The sequence below is a fragment of the Haematobia irritans genome, chromosome 4, assembly GCF_050003625.1.
Source record: "Haematobia irritans isolate KBUSLIRL chromosome 4, ASM5000362v1, whole genome shotgun sequence".
In the NCBI taxonomy this organism is placed as follows: domain Eukaryota; kingdom Metazoa; phylum Arthropoda; class Insecta; order Diptera; family Muscidae; genus Haematobia; species Haematobia irritans.
The window spans coordinates 11873770-11894885 of NC_134400.1; the positions used below are offsets into that span (position 1 = coordinate 11873770).

The 21116-nt window shown below is 30.5% G+C and overlaps 1 protein-coding gene across 6 annotated transcripts in view; it reads left to right on the top strand.

Moving 5' to 3' along the window:
* Positions 1-21116, top strand: part of SPoCk (secretory pathway calcium atpase) — a 256319-nt gene that overhangs the window by 172902 nt on the left and 62301 nt on the right. Inside the window, exon 1 of one of the 6 annotated variants that reach the window (XM_075305471.1) lies at positions 9159-9425. The exons of 1 other annotated variant lie outside the window; for it this stretch is intronic. The gene's annotated coding sequence lies outside the window, so the exon portion shown is untranslated. Of the gene's footprint in view, positions 1-9158; positions 9426-14966; positions 15051-15147; positions 15331-21116 lie in introns of those variants that run through there. 4 more of the 6 variants (XM_075305465.1, XM_075305466.1, XM_075305470.1 and 1 more) reach the window with 4 other exon arrangements.

Here is a 21116-nt window from a genome sequence, read left to right on the forward strand (position 1 = left end):
CCTCTTTCAAGTACAATTGTGTGTGTTTTTTTTCTGAAACTGCAACTAATTTGTATGGCATTCTACACTACTACGATAGTTCATGTGATTCCAAAAAGGAAGTGCTCAGGTTTAGAATTTGCAGAAGAAAAGCGATTCTATGGAAATAAAATTTTGACAAAATTTTCTATAGAAATAAAATTTTGACAAAATTTTCTATATAAATAAAATTTTGACAAAATTTTCTATAGAAATAAAATTTTGACAAAATTTTCAGTAGAAAAAAAATTTTGACAAAATTTTCGATATAACTAAAATTTTGACAAAATTTTCTATAGAAATAAAATTTTGACAAAATTTTAAGTAGCAATAAAATTTTGACAAAACTTTCTGTAGAAATAAAATTTTGACAAAATTTTAAGTAGAAATAAAATTTTGACAAAATTTTCAGTAGAAATAAAATTTTGACAAAATTTTCTATATAACTAAACTTTTGACAAAATTTTCTATAGAAATAAAATTTTGACAAAATTTTCAGTAGAAATAAAATTTTGACAAAATTTTCAGTAGAAATAAAATTTTGACAAAATTTTAAGTAGAAATAAAATTTTGACAAAATTTTCTGTAGAAATAAAATTTTGACAAAATTTTCAGTAGAAATAAAATTTTGACAAAATGTTCTACAAAAAAATTGACAACATTTTCTATAGCAATAACATTTGTATAAAATTTTCTACATCAAAAAAAAAATGAGAAAAATTTTTAAAAAATAAAATTTTGACAACATTTTCTAAAGAAATAAAATGTTGACAAAATTTTCTATAGAAATCAAATTTTGCAAAAATTCTCTATAGAAATAACATTTTGACAACATTTCCTATAGAAATAAAATTTTCTAAAGAAATAAAATTTTGGCAAAATTTTCTATACAAATAAAATTTTGAAAAAATTTTCTATAGAAATAAAATTTTGACAAAATTTGATATAGTAGTAAAATTTTGACAAAATATTTATAGAAATAAAATTTTGACGAAATTTTATTTAGAAAATTTTGACAAAATTTTCTATAAGAAAAAAATTTGACAAAATTTTCCATAGAAATACAATTTTGACAAAATTTTTTATAAGAGTAAAATTTTGACAAAATTTTTTATGAAAACAATAAGGGAAAGTCTAAAGTCGGGCGGGGCCGACTATATTATACCCTGCACCACGGAAGATATATATGGGAGCCATATCTAACCGATTTCAACCAAATTTGGCACAATTACCAATACTACTAAAAGTACTCCTTGTGCGAAATTTGAAGCAAATCACGGCAAAACCTTGGATTTTGAGGCCATATAAGTTCAAATCGGACGAAAGATATATAAGGGAGCTATATCTAAATCTGAATCGATTTTGACCATATTTAGCACATACAATAGTATCGTTAAAAGTACCGCTTGTGCAAAATTTTAAGTAAGTCAGGCCAAAACTCTGGCTTTTGAGACCATATAAGTCCAAATCGGGCGAAAGATATATATGTGAGCTATATCTAAATCTTAACCGATTTGGCTGATATTTTGCAAGATTTTCGAGACTCATAAAATATTTGAATGTACGATATTTCAAGAAAATCGGTTGATAAACACGCTAGATATGACCAAATCGGGGATAAATATATATGGCAGCTATATCTAAATCTGAACCGATTTTTTCCAAAACCAATAGCGATTGTCTCTGTCCCAAGAAACGGCCCTATGCCAAATTTGAGGACGATCGGACTAAAATTGCGAGCTGTACTTTGTGCACAAAATTACATATACAGACAGACGGACGGACAGACAGACAGACGGACATCGCTAAATCGACTCAGAATTTAATTCTAAACCGATCGGTATACTAAAAGATGGGTCTATGACCAATATTTCTTGGCGTTACATACAAATGCACAAACTTATTATACCCTGTACCACAGTAGTGGTGAAGGGTATAAATATGGGAAACATTTAGGTTAGGTTAGGTTATGTGGCAGCCCGATGTATCAGGCTCACTTAGACTGTTCAGTCCATTGTGATACCACAGTGGTGAACTTCTCTCTTATCACTGAGTGCAGCGACATAGACTTTGATTAAAAAAATGTGTTCACGGACAGACGGACATGGCTAGATCGACTCAGGAGCCCACCCTGAGCATTTTTGCCAAAGACACCATGAGTCTATCTCGTCTCCTTCTGGATGTTGCAAACATATGCACTAACTTATAATACCCTGTTCCACAGTGTGGCGCAGGGTATAATAACATTTTGACAACATTCTCTATAGCAATACAATTTTGCAAAAATTTTCTATAGAAATAAAATGTTGATAAAACTTTTTTATAGAACAAAATATATACAAAAATATAAATTTACACTAGCAATATTAATTTTTGAAATTTCACTTGGACAAAAATTTGACAAAATTTTCTTTTGCAAAAATGTTCTATAAAAATTAAATTTTGGATAAAATGTCTATAGAAGTCAAATTTTGATAAAATTTCATATAGTAGCCAAATTTTGATAAAATTTTTTATAGAAATAAAATTTTGCAAAAATTTCCTATAGAAATTTTCTATAGAAATAAAACTTTGTCAAAATTTTCTAAGAAATAACATTCTGCAACCATTTTGTATAGAAATAAAATTTTGACAATATTTTTTATAGAAATAAAATTTTGCAAAAAATTTTCTATAGAAATTAAATTTTGGCAATCTTTTCTTTAGAAATAAAAAAATTTTTATATAGAAATAAAATTTTGCAAAAATTTCCTATAGAAATTTTCTATAGAAATAAAACTTTATCAAAATTTTCTAAGAAATAACATTTTGCAACCATTTTGTATAGAAATAAAATTTTGACAATATTTTTTATAGAAATAAAATTTTGCAAAAAATTTTCTATAGAAATAAAATTTTGGCAATCTTTTCTTTAGAAATAAAATTTTGCAAAAATTTTCTATAGAAATAAAATCTTGACAAAATTTTCTATAGAAATAAAATTTTGTCAAAATTTTCTAAGAAATAAAATGTTGCAACCATTTTCTATAGAAATAAAATTTTGCAAAAATTTTCTATTGAAATAAAAATTTTTACAAAATTTTCTATAGAAATAAAAATTTTGACAAAATTTGCTATGGAAATAAAATTTTGCAACCATTTTCTATAGAAATAAAATTTTGACAACATTTTTATAGAAATTATTTTTTACAAAATTTTCATAGAACAAAAAAAAATTTTTGAGAAAACTTTCTATATACATAACAATGTTGACAAAATTTTCTATAGAAATAAAATTTTGACAAAATTTTCTTTAGAAATAAAATTTTGCAAAAATTTTCTATAGAAATAAAATTTTGGCAAACTTTTCTATAGAAATAAAATTTTGCAAAAATTTTCTATAGAGATAAAAATTTAGACAAAATTTTCTATAGAAATAAAAATTTTGACAAAATTTGCTATAGAAATAAAATTTTGCAAACATTTGCTATAAAAATAAAATTTTGATTAAATTTTCTATTGAAATAAAATTTTGCAAACATTTGCTATAAAAATAAAATTTTGATTAAATTTTCTATTGAAATAAAAGTTTGCTAAATTTTCTATAGAAATAAAATGTTGACAAAATTTTTATAGAAATAAAATTTTTGTATAGATATAAAATTGTGCAAAAATTTTCTATAACAATAAAATTTTGATTTAATTTTCTATTGAAATAAAATTTTGCAAAACTTTCTATAGAAATAAAATGTTGACAAAATTTTTATAGAAATAAAATTTTTACAAAATTTTCTATAGAAATAAAAATTTTGAGAAAACTTTCTATAGACATAACAATTGTGACAAAATTTTCTATAGACATAAAATTTTTATAAAATTTTCGATAGAACAAAATATAGACATAAATATAAATTTAAACTCATAACATAAATTTTGTTAAATTAATTTAATTAATTGTAGACCAAACCGCTGTTGGGTATATTTTTAACTACAATATCTAGTTTTAGTTAATATGCAATTCAGAGTGTAAGAGTTATTGTTTTACCTCTTCTCAACTTTGATGTTTCCTTTACATAAACCCTTTCCCATCCTTCCTGGGGGTTTTAGTTAAATGAACGTAATCCTTTCGCTATGTCATGCATTATTCAAAAGCAAAGCAAAAACACTTTTGAAAATTGCATTCTCTCCCAAGACTAGAGAAACAGTCAACGACCAAGAACAACTGCATTTTGTCACTTGGAATGGATGAGGGTGGGGGGTTAGAATCTTACTGATGCATGATCCTTGTAATATTTAATTTATGCCATAAATTAAATTAAATGTGTCCATATTGAACGAAGAGATGAAGAACTTGGGAACATGTTAATGGAATGCATTAAAACTATTATGCATGCGAATTGATAAGGACATCTAAAGACTTTTACAAAGCTTTTTACAAATTTTAAATGGAATTAAGCAGAATTTTCACAAAAAGTAGAACTTAATATTAAAAAGAAATGGAGATTTCATACATGCCTTAGGATGGGTTTTGATTTTTTTTTTGAAAATATTAATATTGTTCGTAAGGAGTAAATTCCCTTCAAATAAAATTTCTAATTTTTTGGGAAGTAATTTTTTGTGCAAATATTAACTTTTATTATTATAATTTTTTTTAAAGAGAATATATAAACGTGCTTTTATTTGCCTCATTTATTTATAATCTTGGTCAAAACAGCTTTTAATTTCGTATTTCAAATTATGAACTTAAACCAGATTCTTTGTTTATTTAAAAAGTGGTAAACAAGTACAATATTATCAATTTTCTCAACCCTGGTGTGTAACCCTTGTGTATGTGATAACACCGGAAGCGATACCAGCGTGATGAGGTCCCGTGGTACTTAGATCGACCATGATTTGTATGAAGTTCAAATAACTTTTTTTGCACTTATAGTTTCACTATTGTGGATATATCCATGGAAGACATAAAATTATGTACTACCAAGCAACGAAACCAATAGAAAATTCAAAAATTACAAATTCTTCTAAATAACGGTATTTTCTGAAAGGATGTTAGTGTTATTAATTGTTCCAAATACAAATATCGCAATATCTTTACGCTGTATTTTAAACTGATCGAAAATCAATTGATCAATTGATTCAATCACAGAAAAATTTAAAGTTTTCAACTTAGAACACTCTAATACAAGAAGTCATAAACAATCACTCTGCAAATCATATAAAAGATAAAGTTATGTATGAATGAAAATCAAAAAGGTCCAGCGGGAACTCATCACACACAAAAGGGTTAAGTGTATGAAAGAGTTCTCATTATAACAAAGTATATGACTATGAGAGAGAACAGAAACAGTTAACTGGCAGTGATGCCTATTTAGTTTTATAGCTAGATCTAACTATTTTTATGACCTTCACCAATTCCCTATATATGAGTTCTATATTTTAAATTTTCTATATATACAGAAATAAAATTTTGACAAAATTTTCTATAGAAATAAGGTTTTGACGAAATTTTCTATAGAAATAAAATCTTGATAAATTTTTCTATTACAATAAAATTTTGCCAAATTTTCTATGAACGAAATTTTTGACAAAATTTTCTATAGAAATAAAATTTTGACAATATTTTCTATAGAAATAAAATTTTGACAAAATTTTCTATAGAAATAAAATTTTGACAAAATTTTCTATAGAAATAAAATTTTGACAAAAATTATCTATACAAATAAAATTTTGACAAAATTTTTTATAGAAATAAAATTTTGACCAAATTTTCTTTAGAACTAAAATTTGGACAAAATTTTCTTTTAAGATAAAATTTTGAAAAAAAATGTTGACAAAATTTTCTATAGAAATAAAATTTTGACAAAATTTTCTATAGAAATAAAATTTTGACAAAAATTATCTATACAAAAAAAAAAAATTGACAAAATTTTTTATAGAAATAAAATTGACCAAATTTTCTTTAGAACTAAAATTTGGACAAAATTTTCTTTTAAGATAAAATTTTGAAAAAAATTTTGACAACATTTTCTATTAAAATAAAATTTTGACAAAATTTTCTATTGAAATAAAATTTTGACAGTATTTTCTATTAAAATAAAATTTTGACAAAGTTTTCTATTAAAATAAAATTTTGACAAAATTTTCTATTAAAATAAAATTTTGACAAAATTTTCTATTAAAATACAATTTTGACAAAATTTTCTATAGAAATAAAATATCGACAAAATTTCCTATGGAAATAAAATATTGACAAAATTTTCTATAGAAATAAAATTTTGCAAAAATTTTCTATAACTTAGGTTAGGTTACGTGGCAGCCCGATGTATCAGGCTCACTTAGACTATTCAGTCCATTGTGATACCACAGTGGTGAACTTCTCACTTATCACTGAGTGCTGCCCGATTCCATGTTAAGCTCAATGACAAGTGACCTCCTTTTTATAGCCGAGTCCGAACGGCGTTCCACATTGCAGTGAAACCACTTAGAGAAGCTTTGAAAGCCTAAGAAATGTCACCAGCATTATTGAGGTGGGATAATCCACCGCTGAAAAACTTTTTGGTGTTCGGTCGAAGCAGGAATCGAACCCACGACCTTGTGTATGCAAGGCGGGCATGCTAACCATTGCACCATGGTGGCTCCCAAAATTTTCTATAGAAATAAAATTTTTACAACATTTTCTATAGAACCACAATTTTGACAAAGTTTTCTAAAGAAATAAAATATTGACAAAATTTTCTATAGAAATAAAATTTTCGTTTTGTTTGTTATTGTTGGCTTCTCTTCAATCGTTATTGTTGTTTTTTTGATCTCAGCTTAAAGCCATGCATTGACTAAACTACAAGTGTAGCTTAACTAACAGAGGAAAAGTATGCTTGTCAAATTTATTTGGGCAAAGCCAACAAATTTGCCAGCATATTTCTTTTCCTTTGCCAAACTCAAATCATCGATTTGAATGTATTTGGCTGGGTTTGTTTTTGAGCGTTGTTTAGGCAGTAGCCGACTATCAAACCCTTTTTCGGGAGGTTCAAGTGTAGTTCACTTTGGGTTGAGTGAATTACCCGAATTTATTCTGATAATTGGTTGATAGTTTTGCTGCAAGTAGAGGATGCTGATGAGGAATGTGGTAATTCCGAAACAGCTGTACATCCAACCATCTTGCAGTCTATAGGACTTTGCCCAAATAAATTTGACAAGCATACTTTTCCTCTATTGGTTAAGCTACACTTGTAGTTTAGTCAATGCATGGCTTTAAGCTGAGATCAAAAAAACAGAAATAAAATTTTGACAAAATTTTCTATAGAAGTAAAATGTTGACAAAATTTTCTATAGAAATAAAATATTGACAAAATTTTCTATAGAAATAAAATATTGACAAAATTTTCTATAGAAATAAAATTTTGAAAAAAATTTCTATTAAAATAAAATTTTGACAAAATTTTCTATTAAAATAATATTTTGACAACATTTTCTACTAAAAAAAATGTTGACAAAATTTTCTATTTATATAAAATGTTGACAAAATTTTCTATTAAAATAAAACTTTGACAAAATTTTCTATTAAAATAAAAATTTGACAACATTTTCTATTAAAATAAAATTTTGACAAAATTTTCTATTAAAAAAAAAATTGACAAAATTTTCTATAGAAATAAAATATTGACAAAATTTTCTATACAAATAAAATTTTTACAAAATTTTCTATAGAAATACAATTTTGACAAAGTTTTCTAAGAAATAAAATTTTGACAAAATTTTCTATGGAAATAAAATTTTCTATAGAAATAAAATTTTTACAAAATTTTTTATAGAAATAAAATTTTTACAAAATTTTCTATAGAAATTCAATTTTGACAAAGTTTTCTAAAGAAATAAAATATTGACAAAATTTTCTATAGAAATAAAATTTTGACAAAATTTTCTATAGAAATAAAATTTTGACAAAATTTTCTAAAGAAATACAATTTTGAAAAAAATTTCTATAGAAATAAAATTTTGCAAGAATTTTCTATAGAAATCAATTTTTTACAAAATTTTCTATAGAAATAAAATATTGACAAAATTTTCTTTAGAAATAAAATTTTGACAAAATTTTCTATAGAAATAAAATATTGACAAAATTTTCTATAGAAATAAAATATTGACAAAATTTTCTATAGAAATAAAATTTTGACAAATTTTTCTATTGAAATAAAATATTGACAAAATTTTCTAAAGAAATACAATTTTGACAAAATTATCTATTAAAATCAAATTTTGACAAAATTTTCTATTACAATAAAATTTTGGCAAAATTTTCTATTTTAAATTATGAAAAAAATTTCTATAGAAATAAAATTTTGACAAAATTTTCTATTAAAATAGAATTTTCTATAGAAATAAAATTTTGACAAAATTTTCTATAGAAAAAAAATATTTAAACAATTTTCTATAGAAATAAAATTTTGATAAAATTTTCTACAGAAATAGAATTTTGCAAAAATTTGCTATAGAAATAAAATTTTGACAAAATTTTCTATTAAAATAGAATTTTCTATAGAAATAAAATTTTGACAAAATTTTCTATAGAAAAAAAAAATATTTAAAAAATTTTCTATAGAAACACAATTTTGACAAAGTTTTCTAAAGAAATAAAATTTTGACAAAATTTTTTATAGAAATAAAATTTTTAAAAAATTTTCTATAGAAATAAAATATTGGCAGACAATTTTTTTTTAAATTTGGTAGATTTTTGGTAAATGTTTCTTCAAATTTTGGTAGATTATTTTTGGCACAAGTGGCGGTTATTTTTTCTGGCTATTATTAACAAAATTTATCTATTTTCTGCTATAAATTTTGTTTGATCTAACAATTTTTGCTTCTCCATGGTTGGCAACTCTGTAATTTAGGTTTTTCAGAGAGAATAGCTTGCCTCTCGACTCTTACCAAAACAATTTTCTCTTATCGAGAAATGCTATTAACCTCATAATTCGGTGAAATTAAATCGTGAGTTACTGTTATCTTTACCTTGTTTACTCAAAAAATTGTATTGTTTCTTTCAATGTTAATTTTAGTCGAGCAAATAAAAGAGCAACCTAAACATAAGTCTTTCATGGATCTATTAAAATGTCAACACCTCCATTCTAGTTAGTTTTATCTGGCGGTCGTATGATTTTAGACGTCGGCGTTGAGAAAAATGTTAATTTTTTTTGTATCACCTAAAAAATAAATCAAAGTGATTGACAAAAAAACAGACATTTATGAATTTAAATCAAAAAATATAATGTGTTGACAAATGGAGAAATTCCTTGGTATGTTAAGAATATTAAAAAACAAAATTATATCGCCTGTCAATAAAACGAAAAAAAAAAAGAATAATCAAAGTGTGACGTGTCCGGCATATTGACAATTTGATTTATAAATAGAGAAACCTATTTGCAGTAATACAGAGAGTAAGTACTAGAATGAAATTATTCAGATGGCTGCATCTGTGACGGAAAGACCAGTACTTTAGTACTTATTCGGAATATTTTTGTACAGGGTAAACCCACATAAAGTTTAGTTATATTTTTTAGTGTCGACATAAAATAATATTAAATTTAAAATTTGCGGCGAATTTTTTTCCAATTCTCGTAATGAGAATTGCAGTTTTTAAACTCTGTCTGGTTCAGTGGAGTCCCTTCTGACCCATCTGTTTATATACTATATTGAACCTTATTGAGTACCGCGGATCCCTTATTGACTCAACGGTGAGTACCGTGGATCTCTTATTGACTCACATCTCGAATACATAGCTTTGGAGTCCCCAAATGCTCGCTGTGGTCCTAACTGAGCTATAGGGTCCCTTCTGATCCATTTGGAATGTAAACTTATATCTGGTTGTATTAAAAAAGTTATATTTTGTAAGTCCCGACTGCTAATAGCCTTGTAATATAAATAAATTAAAAAAGTGGTAAAGTACTTTTTCATAAAACACTATTGCATCACAATGGATGCAATAGTATACAAGATAAAATATTTGAATATAAGTACTTTTTCTTGTCCGAAAAATTACGGTATTTTTTATTAATAAAATTTTGATTTTTCATCTCTGATCGTAGAGAACTGAAATTGTATATAAATACGTCGACTTCATTTTCTTCTAACGATGTGATTCTTAGCTGAGCAGTAAATTCGTAATGTACAATATCATACATTTTTATGCAGATCAAGGTTAAATTGCCAACTAGCTTTTTATGGTATCAACTAAATTGGCAACACTTCAAACATTCACTTTTGATTGCTAACTTTAAATTATTAACTTTGAAGTATTAACACAATCTCATACATTCTCTGCTTTACGTTTATAGTAATTTTCTCTTTGAAAATGGAATCTCTTGAGGGCACACATTCCATAAGAAAGAGAGAGAGAGAGAGAACTGTAAGACTGAACCAAAGCAGTGTTGCCAGTATTGTGGATTTTCTCCCAAATTGGGGATAATGTTACCACGGTTAGATCTAGCGAAAGTTAATCGGTCGTAAAGGTATGATGGTTCCTTAGTATGTATAATTTTTTTTGGAGAAATATCAGAGTTTTGAGAAGTGCATATATTTTACCACAGTTAGCATTAATTATTAATACAGAGAGTAAGTACTAGAATGAAATGACTTAAATGGCTGCATCTGTGACGGAAAGAAGTACTTTAGTACTTGTTCGGAATATTTTTGTACCGGCTAAACCCACATACAATTTAGTTATATTTTTTAGTGTCGACATAAAATAATATTAAATTTAAAATTTGCGGCGAAGTTTTTTCCAATTCTCATAATGAGAATTGCAGTTTTTAAACTCTGTCTGGTTCAGTGGAGTCCCTTCTGAGCCATCTGTTTATATACTATATTGAACCTGATTGAGTACCGCGGATCCCTTATTGACTCAACGGGGTCCTTATTGACCCACATCTCGAATACAAAGCTTTTGAGTCCCCAAAGGCTCGCTGTGGTCCTAACGGAGCTATAGGGTAGAGGTGTGCACGTGACACAAAATTGTCGTGACTCACGAAATTCATGGCAACGACGTGAGTGTGCGTGAGCGTGATTAACAAACCAAAATGTCGTGCGTGAGCGTGAGTCACGAAAATATTATCTTCGTGAGTGTGCGTGAGTAAAGATTTACGCTCACGAAAGTAATCCCGCTCACCAACATAAAACGCTGAAGAGTTAAATTCATTTACAATTTTAGTGACACCTGGGATGTTAAAAGTGTAATAACGCTCTCGATTTTAATAATGATCATGTTTTCAGACACGTCACTAAGGTAAATTACTCAAAAAATTGTTCGTGAGTCACGACATTTTCGTGCGTGAGTACAAATTTTCTTTTCGTGAGTGTGCGTGAGCGCGAGTCATACCAAACAATATCGTGCGTGAGTGTGCGTGAGTAAGATTTTTCCGTCGTGAGTGTGCGTGAGCGTGAGTAAACTATTACTCACGTCCACACCTCTACTATAGGGTCCCTTCTGGTCCATTTGGAATGTAGAATTATATTTGGTTGAATTAAAAAAGTTATATTTTGTAAATCCCGACTGCTAACAGCCTTGTAATATAAATAATTTAAAAAAGTGGTAAAGTACTTTTTCATAAAACACTATTGCATCACAATAGATGCAATAGTATACAAGATAAAATATTTGAATACGAAAAATTACCGTGTTTTTAACTAAATTTTGATTTTCCATCTCTGATCGTAGAGAACTGAAATTGTATATAAATACGACGACTTCATTTTCTAGTTGAGCAGTAAATTCATTATGTACAATATCACACATTTTTATGCAGATCAAGGTTAAATTTCCAACTAGCTTTTTATGGTATCAACCCTTAAAACATTCACTTTCGATTGCTAACTTTAAATTATTAACTTTAAAATATTAACACAATCTCATACATTCTCTGCTTTACGTTTATAATCATTTTCTCTTTTAAATGGAATCTCTTTAGACATCATATTCCATAAGAGAGAGAGAGAGAGAGAGAGAGAGAGAACCAAAGCAGTGTTGCCAGTATTGTGGATTTTCTCCCAAATTGGGGATAATGTAACCACGGTTAGATCTAGCGAAAGTTAATCGGTCGTAAAGGTATGATGGTTCCTTAGTATGTATAATTTTTTTTTTGGAGAAATATCAGAGTAGTACATATATTTTACCACAGTTAGCATTAATATGATCAGACCAAGTTAAATTCTCATTCAAAACTTACAACAAAAATGTTCACTTTCTTGACAAGTTCTATTTGGCAGTTATCCAGAAATATGTTAACATTCCCCACACTTGTTGACTTCTAATAATTTTTTTTGGGGTTTAAAGTCAGGCCATTTCCACTCGCCCAATCCAGGACCTTTTAAGATCACTATTAATATTCATTACACACCTTTCTATTGTATCAGTAGTGGTAGATGTATATAGCCGGACATCATCAGCATATATTATTATGTCGGTATGTTCAAGCTGGTTCGGCAAATCATTTGAGTACATCGTATATAGCAAAGGTCCAAGTATAGATCCCTGAGGAACACCCCTTAATGAACTTACAATTTTAGTTTTCTTACGATTTATTTGACTAAAAATTCCGAATTTTGACAAAATTGGAAAAGCGAGAGAGAGATTTTCCAAAAACTTAAAATTTATTTCAATATTTTCAAAATCTTTGAATCTAGAGATTGTGGATAATTCTTTGTAAATACCCAGCAAAAAAATTTGGAAGTTCTTCCAAGGGCACAACTTTAAAAGCACTTCGGGAAGATGCACTCCCAATGATGTTCTTTATTTTAACTCCTCAGGAAGTTCTTTTAATTCAATTTTTTATAACTTGGTTTTTTTCATACTTTTAATGGGTAATTTTAACTTTTTTGTTTCAAATAGGTTAAAAACAGAGTAAGAATTCATAAAATGGTACAAATAATTTAAATTTTGTCGAAATAAATGATACATCCAATTGAAAAAATTGTGATTTTTTGAAAATTTTTGAGTTCAAACGTTTCCGACAAGCGTTAGAATCCATTAAAAATTATAAAAAAATATAAAAATTATTTATTTGACAAAATATCACAGAATTTTTTTAATTTACATCCAAAACATTGAATTCGGATCACACCTAAAGAAGTGATGTAAATTCAGTGCAACGGCTGTTGAAATGGAGGACTTCCGTCCTATGACAAGCCCATGTTAAATTCATTGCTTCTGCGTCAATTTTGCACCACTTCCGGATCCAAAAAGAACATTTTCATTACTTTTTTGCCGACGCTTTTTTTGCTGGGTAACTATCAACAATCATTTCTTATCTTCAACCCCATTAGATTATGTAAATAATGAACTTCGGTTGATTCTTGGTGTAAACAAACGACTTCCTGTAAAAATTTGAGATAATTATCAAAAATTTTTAGAAACGCGAACAGAGCTAATTTCATCACAAATCGGCAATTTCTATTTTTTGAGTAAAACATCTACAAAATTGGCAGCCCTGCTCTACACATTGACATATGTTCTCTTAATCTCAGAGCACAAGCCTGTATCTTGTCAAAAAAATGTCTTTTCCTACTCTTTGCACAATTTCTCTACTAAGCAGTGTTGCCAGGTTAGGGGGTTTCCCCCAAAATTTAGGGGGTTTTTTCACGTTTAGAGGGATTTTTGGGGATAAAAAATTATTTCAGACCTTATAAAGTGGAGCAATTCTAAAGCAAATTCGGAACAATTCTAGCATGAGTTATGAGAAAAAAGATGCGGAAAGTCAACAAGAAGATCCTAGGTTAGGTTAGGTTATGTGGCAGCCCGATGTATCAGGCTCACTTAGACTATTCAGTCCATTGTGATACCACAGTGGTGAACTTCTCTCTTATCACTGAGTGCTGCCGGATTTCATGTTAAGCTCAATGACAAGGGACCTCCTTTTTATAGCCGAGTCCGAACGGCGTTCCACATTCCAGTGAAACCACTTAGAGAAGCTTTGAAACCCTCAGAAATGTCACCAGCATTACTGAGGTGGGATAATCCACCGCTGAAAAACTTTTTGGTGTTCGGTCGTAGCAGGAATCGAACCCACGACCTTGTGTATGCAAGGCGGGCATGCTAACCATTGCACCACGGTGGCTCCCAAGAAGATCCTAAATACAAACAAGTATCCAATAGCATTATTTTCGTTATCTTTTTTTAACTCTTCTGTTGAAAGGACATTTTTAATATTTGACACAATTAAAAACAATCGTATTTTAACTTAGCAGCTGAAAGCTTTTTAAGAGTAAGCCCGCTTTTTAAATTGATATACATATTGTATTATTACATCCATAAAAAAAATAATTTCCTCAGGGATGAAATTTTAGACAAACGAAAATCTCTTTTGTTTTAAAGTATTTTCTTAAATAGCAAATTTTATTTTTTATTTACTTCAAACGAAAACAAATTTTAGCATCAAAAGAAAACTTAGTTTTTCTAAAATTTCGTTTATCAGGAAAGGATATATATTTGTGTTAAATTTAATTTTTAATGTGTATCACTACAGGATTTTTCCCACGTAATTTTGGGACCACTTTTTGTACTTTTATACTCTGACATTTTTTGGGGGTTTTTGAAAAAACGGTTAGACCAATTTAGGGGGTTTTTTCTTAAGATTTGGGGGGAAGAATCAAAAATCACCTGGCAACACTGCTACTAAGTACTGTTTGTAAACAATATGCCCAAGAATACCAAACAAAATCTTTTGTTTGGGTGAAGTACTCTGCTAGCCTGCTCTTTATACACATGGATTTGGATCTCATTATAGTTGTTGTTGTTGTTGTTGCTTTCATTGCTCCTGAGACGAGTTTAGCATAATGTACGTTCATTGTTTATGTTTGTTGTCTGGCTTCGTTGCCTCTTCGTTGCTGGGGAAATACTTGCTTTGTTGTTATTATAATTGATGTTTTCAAAGAGAGCATCATGGGGGTATGATATTGAGTAGAGAGCAACAATTTGCAGTTCGGTTTCTGTAACGTTCGATAAACGACGGTGTAGGCAAATATGAGCGCGTGAATAAATTCGCAAACAAAAAGAGAAGTGACTAGTAAATGTGCCTTCTAAATTGATTTATTGTTTAACAAAATACTAAAAAAAAAGAAAAATAGTGCAAATGATCGTACCCATTATGCTGGAAATATTCATTAGCTAAATTTTACCGTTCTCCCATTATTAACAGATTGTTAATTATATAGATACAATTTCATTGTCTACATTTTTCCTCGTGTTTGTTTTGTCATTTCTTTCACCATTAACGCCACGTTTCGTGTTTCAGTGCATTTCGTAGTACAAGTTCCCTTTGATGGATGGTGTCAATTTGAATGTTTTCTCGTGTAAATAAACGTTTCAACGTGTTACTTGTTCTATTAACATAGTTTCCCTTTGTTGCTTGTATTGTTAATATTTGTGCGGCTATATTGTTGCTGTTGTTATTCTCTATTTGAAAATAAATAAACATGAAATAGCGAAACAAAAGAAAATGAGGAAAATAAGGCATAGTTTTCACAAAGCGCTTGTGAATTGATTGACCATACCCCCGCGTATTCTTTTTGATTGGTCTGTACAAGAGAGAGAGAGAGAGAGTAAGAGATTGAAGATTAATGAATTGTTTCGTATTTTCGCATTTAGGTGTTGTCAACTTTCAATGATTTGTAAACACGCGGAGAAAAAATATGTTTATAAATACTTGCAAAGAAATTAATGTTACATTACAGTAGATAACGGATGTAAGAAAGTCCCATTGCACCACGGGAGCCACCGTGGTGCAATGGTGAGCATGCCCTACTTGCATACACAAGGTCGTGGGCTCGATTCCTGCTTCGACCGAACACCAAAAAGTTTTTCAGCGGTGGATTATCCCACCTCAGTAATGCTGGTGACATTTCTGAGGGTTTCAAAGCTTCTCTAAGTGGTTTCACTGCAATGTGAAACGCCGTTCGGACTCGGCTATAAAAAGGAGGCCCCTTGTCATTGAGCTTAACATCGGGAATCGGGCAGCATTCAGTATTAAGAAAGAAGTTCACCAATGTGGTATCATAATGGACTGAATAGTCTAAGTGAGCCTGATACATCGGGCTGCCACCTAACCTAAGAAAGTCGAAAAAATTTTTTTTTATTATATGCATTTTTTTCTTCTAGGGTATACACATGGTTTGGAAAGAAAAGAAGAAGAATGTTTTACAGTTTCAAAATACAATTAATAAAAAACAACAATGGAAAATTTAAAACTTAATTCTATCAAAAAATAAATTTATAAAATCGAGTTGTACTTTTCAAAGGTTTTTTGGTTGCATTAATGTAGTAACAAATCGAAATCAAAAAATATGATTAAGGGATTGCAATTATATGACAAAATAAGTGGTTGTGATAAATGGTTCAATTCCGGAAGAATAATTCTTGTGTGTAATTTCCATAAGAACTTAGCATATACGATACGAAAGGAATAATCTCCCCCAGCTAGATCTAAACTAAAGGTTATAGAAATTCGAGATAACCGTCGATGAAACACATGTATAGTCAAGGCTTGTGTAGATTGGTTTCTGAAATTTTCTTGTCACCCGAAAATTGTGCATTGGCTGTGGTTAGATCTATAATACTATATGGTGTTGTGGTCTGGTGGCCGGCATTTCAGCGGCTGACAAGTTTAGATAAAGTTCAGGGAATAGCGTGCATGTGTATCTCAGTCATGCTGCATCTATTGCCGTTAGACATATTGGCCAAACAGTCAGCTCTAACATCGGCTGTACGGTTGCGCGAACTCTTGCTGTGGTTCGGTCGTCAAAATGATGGCAGATGTGCCAAATGTAGTGGCACAAAAAGTTTGAAACTCTAATTCCCAACAGTGGGGCGCGGTGCACACAGACCACGGCGAATAAATGTTACATAGATTTCTACACCGATGGCTGTAAATTGAGTGGACAAGTGGTTTTCGCAGTATATTCTAAAGGCCTGGATCTTCGAATAGCGAAAAAATTATTTCATTAAAATTGAGCCAACGAAAATTTTTCATTGATACAACGAAACATTTTTATTAAGACAATGAAAATGTTCATTAATAGTATGAAACGTTTCGTTGAATAACAGAAAATTCGTTATAATAACGAAAAATGTAGTTATATCAATGAATTTGTTTCATTGGCTCAATTTTAATGACACATTTCATTAATATAACGAAACTTTTTCTACCAGTGTACCTAATCAATAAAAGAGGTTACAAATTGGCTGAGGAGTAATGTTCCAACAAATGTTCACATTAATATATACTCCGACAGTCAACCTGCAATAAAATCCTTGGACTTGGAGTTCCATAACTCGAAAACGGTCATCGTCTCCCGCAAATCTCTCAACGAGATGGCTGAGCAGTACAATATTCACCTAATATGGGTACCTGGCCAAAGGAGCATACCGGGGAAGTGCGAAGCGGATGCATTTAGCAAGGCTAGGAATTGCTTGTTTAAAGTTGACATGACAGATGCAGAGCATAAGCAAAGAGAAGGGAGCTAAGGTGGTGCAATGGTGCATGGCCGTCTTGCATACAAAGGGTTGTGGGCCAAACACGCGGTGGATTATCCCCTCTCAGTAATGCTGCTACCATTTCAAAGCTTCTCTAAGTGGAGTGAATCAATGTGAAAAGCCCTTCGGAATCCGCTATAAGAATGAGGTCACTTGCCATTGAGGTTAACATAGAATCGGGCAGCACTTAGTGATAAGAGAGAAGATCACCACTGTGGTATCTAAGTGAGCCTAAAATCTCGGGCTGCAACTAACAGGTTGGCTGATAAGTCCCGGTCTGGCACATATATGGCGTCGCTAGTATTAAATGCATATTATTTTATATAATACCAACCTTCAAATGATTCGTGTCAAAATTTGACGTCTGTAAGTCAATTCGTTTCTGAGATAGAGCGTCTTTTGTGAAGCAACTTTTGTTATTGTGAAAAAATTGAAAAAAAGAATTTCGTGTTTTGATAAAATACTGTTTTCTGAAGGGAAAAAATAAGGTGGAAGCAAAAACTTGGCTTGATAATGAGCTTCCGGACTCTGCCCCAGGGAAATCAACAATAATTGATTGGTATGCAACATTCAAGCGTAGTGAAATGAGCATGGAGGACGGTGAACGCAGTGGACGCCCGAAAGAGGTGATTACCGACGAAAACATCAAAAAAATCCACAAAATGATTTTGAATGACCGTAAAATGAAGTTGATCGAGATAGCAGATGCCTTAAAGATATCAAAGGAACGTGTTGGTCATATCATTCATCAATATTTGGATATACGGAAGCTCTGTGCAAAATGGGTGCCGCGCGAGCTCACATTTGACCAAAAACAACAACGTGTTGATGATTCTGAGCGGTGTTTGCAGCTGTTAACTCGTCATACACCCGAGTTTTTCCGTCGATATGTGACAATGGATGAAACATTGCTCCATCACTACACTCCTGAGTCCAATCGACAGTCGGCTGAGTGACTATTATATGGCGATATTTTTTGACTTTCTTATAGCCGTTACCTACTGTTTTTAGGAGTAATTCTACGAGTGGTTATTTTTTTGGTGTTTCTTCTAATAACAAAACAGGCCTACTAAACTAAATTGATACCAAATTTATTATTTCGTTCACTATATTCTATTTAATCCATTGTTTTTGATGTCATGCCGTAGAGAATTTTGTATTAAAAGTCAGCCTTGTTATTACAAACCTGAAGCGTTAGATGTCTCTGTCTTTAAAATAATTTTAAAATAAAAACAAGTAACAATGGATATTTAATAACTCCAATATAATAAAATAAACTAAATTTTATAGGAAATTTTTTATAATAAAGTATATATATTCTGGGTTGTGGTGAAATTCTGAGTCGACCTGAGCATGTCCGTCCGTCTGTCCGTCTGTTGAAATCACGCTAACTTCCGAACGAAACATGCTATCGACTTGAAACTTGGCACAAGTAGTTGCTGTTGATGTAGGTCAGATGGTATTGCAAATGGGCCATATCGGTCCACTTTTACGTATAGCCCCCATATAAACGGACCCCAAAATTTGGCTTGCGAGGCCTCTAAGAGAAGAAAATTTCATCCGATCCGGCTGAAATTTGGTACATGGTGTTAGTATATGGTCTCTAACAACCATGCAAAAATTGGTGCACATCCGTCCATAATTATATATAGCCCCCATATAAACCGATCCCCCGATTTGGCTTGCGAGGCCTCTAAGAGAAGCAAATTTCATCCGATCCGGCTGAAATTTGGTGCATGGTGTTAGTATATGGTCTCTAACAACCATGCAAAAATTGGTCCACATCGGTTCATAATTATATATAGCCCCCATATAAACCGATCCCCCGATTTGCCTTGCGATGCCTCTAAGAGAAGCAAATTTCATCCGATCCGGCTGAAATTTGGTACATGGTGTTAGTATATGGTCTCTAACAACCATGCAAAAATTGGTCTACATCGGTCAAAAATTATATATAGCCCCCATATAAACCGATCACCAGATTTGACCTCCGGAGCCTCTTGGAAGACCAAAATTCATCTGATTCAGTTGAAATTTGGTACGTGGTGTTAATATATGGCCTCAAACTCCCATGCAAAAATTGGTCGAAATCGGCCCATAATTATATATAGGCTCCATATAAACCGATCCCCAGATTTGAACTCCGGTGCCTTTTGGAGAAGCAAAATTCATCCGATCTTCTTGAAATTTGGTACGTGATGTTAGTATATGGCATCCAACAACCACGCAGGAATTGGTTTATATCAGTCCATAATTATATATAGCTCCCATATAAACCGATCCCCAGATTTGACCTCCGGTGCCTTTTGGAGAAGCAAAATTCATCCGATCTGCTTGAAATTTGGTACGTGGTGATCGTATATGATATTTAACAATCATGCCAAAAGTGGTCCATATCAGTCCATAATCATATATAGCCCCATATAAACCGTTCCCTAGATTTGCTTGGAGGAGCAAATTTCATCCGAGTGAGTTGAAATTTGGTACATTGTACTAGTATATGGTCGTTAACAACCATGCCTAACTAGGTCCATATCGGTCTATAGTTATATATATATCCCTCAGATAAATCGATTTCCCATCACACAAAAATTTATTCATATCAAGTTCATAATTGTATATAGCCCCCATATAAGTGACCCCCATATTTCAATTCTGGCTCTCTACGTACCGTGCAAAAATTCCATATCGATTCGTAATTATTTGTAGACTTACCTATACATAACTTTTTTGTCTAATATATACCACGTATGGACTAACTCACAATTTAGAAAACGATGTTAAGAAGTTTTAAGATACCACAATCCAAGTATTTCGATTGTGGATGACAGTCTTTCGTAGAAGTTTCTACGCAATCCATGGTGGAGGGTGCATAAGATTCGGCCTGGCCGAACTTACGGCCGTATATACTTTTTTTATATGTTTTTTTTTTTTTGCTTTTGCTGACCTGCATCACTAGGTCAGATGGCATTTCAAACGGTCAATCTCGAACGTTTAGGTATAATCCCTGTTTAAGTTCAAATGTCATTTTATTAAGCTTTGTTAATATAACATTTTAATTTTCAAGTGGAATCCCGCCATTAGGATTTGTCTTCACTTTTCTGCTTTTCGGTCGGAAAATTAGAACATTTTCTAACGTCGAATGTCATAAATCCCCGTCTTTCCGCATCCAACCTTTTTGACATTCTTACTTTGTCACTTTCGCCTTTTGGCTTTCTTCCTACGAAGGTAAATATTGTTTGACGAACAATTATTTATTAAATAAAGCCCAATATTTTGGTTCAAATTCTAATCCAGTGGCAATTTATTTCTCCGTCTTTATGTTACCTCGCAAACAAACCCTTTATAAACCATAATTATTTGTAGTCCCGATACAAACATCCAACATCTAACTTAAAAATATTGAAAATGATGATTATTTCATTTTAATCAATTTTAATTGGAAAATTTCAAATATATATTATTATATAAATGTATATTAAAGATATATATAAAGCTATTTTTACAATCTTTTTTTTTATTTTGAGCTGCTACATTTAGTTTGAGCTATTTTTGCTTGTCAGTGGTTTGCAACACTGAATGTCTGAGAGCCGGTTATTCGTTGGCC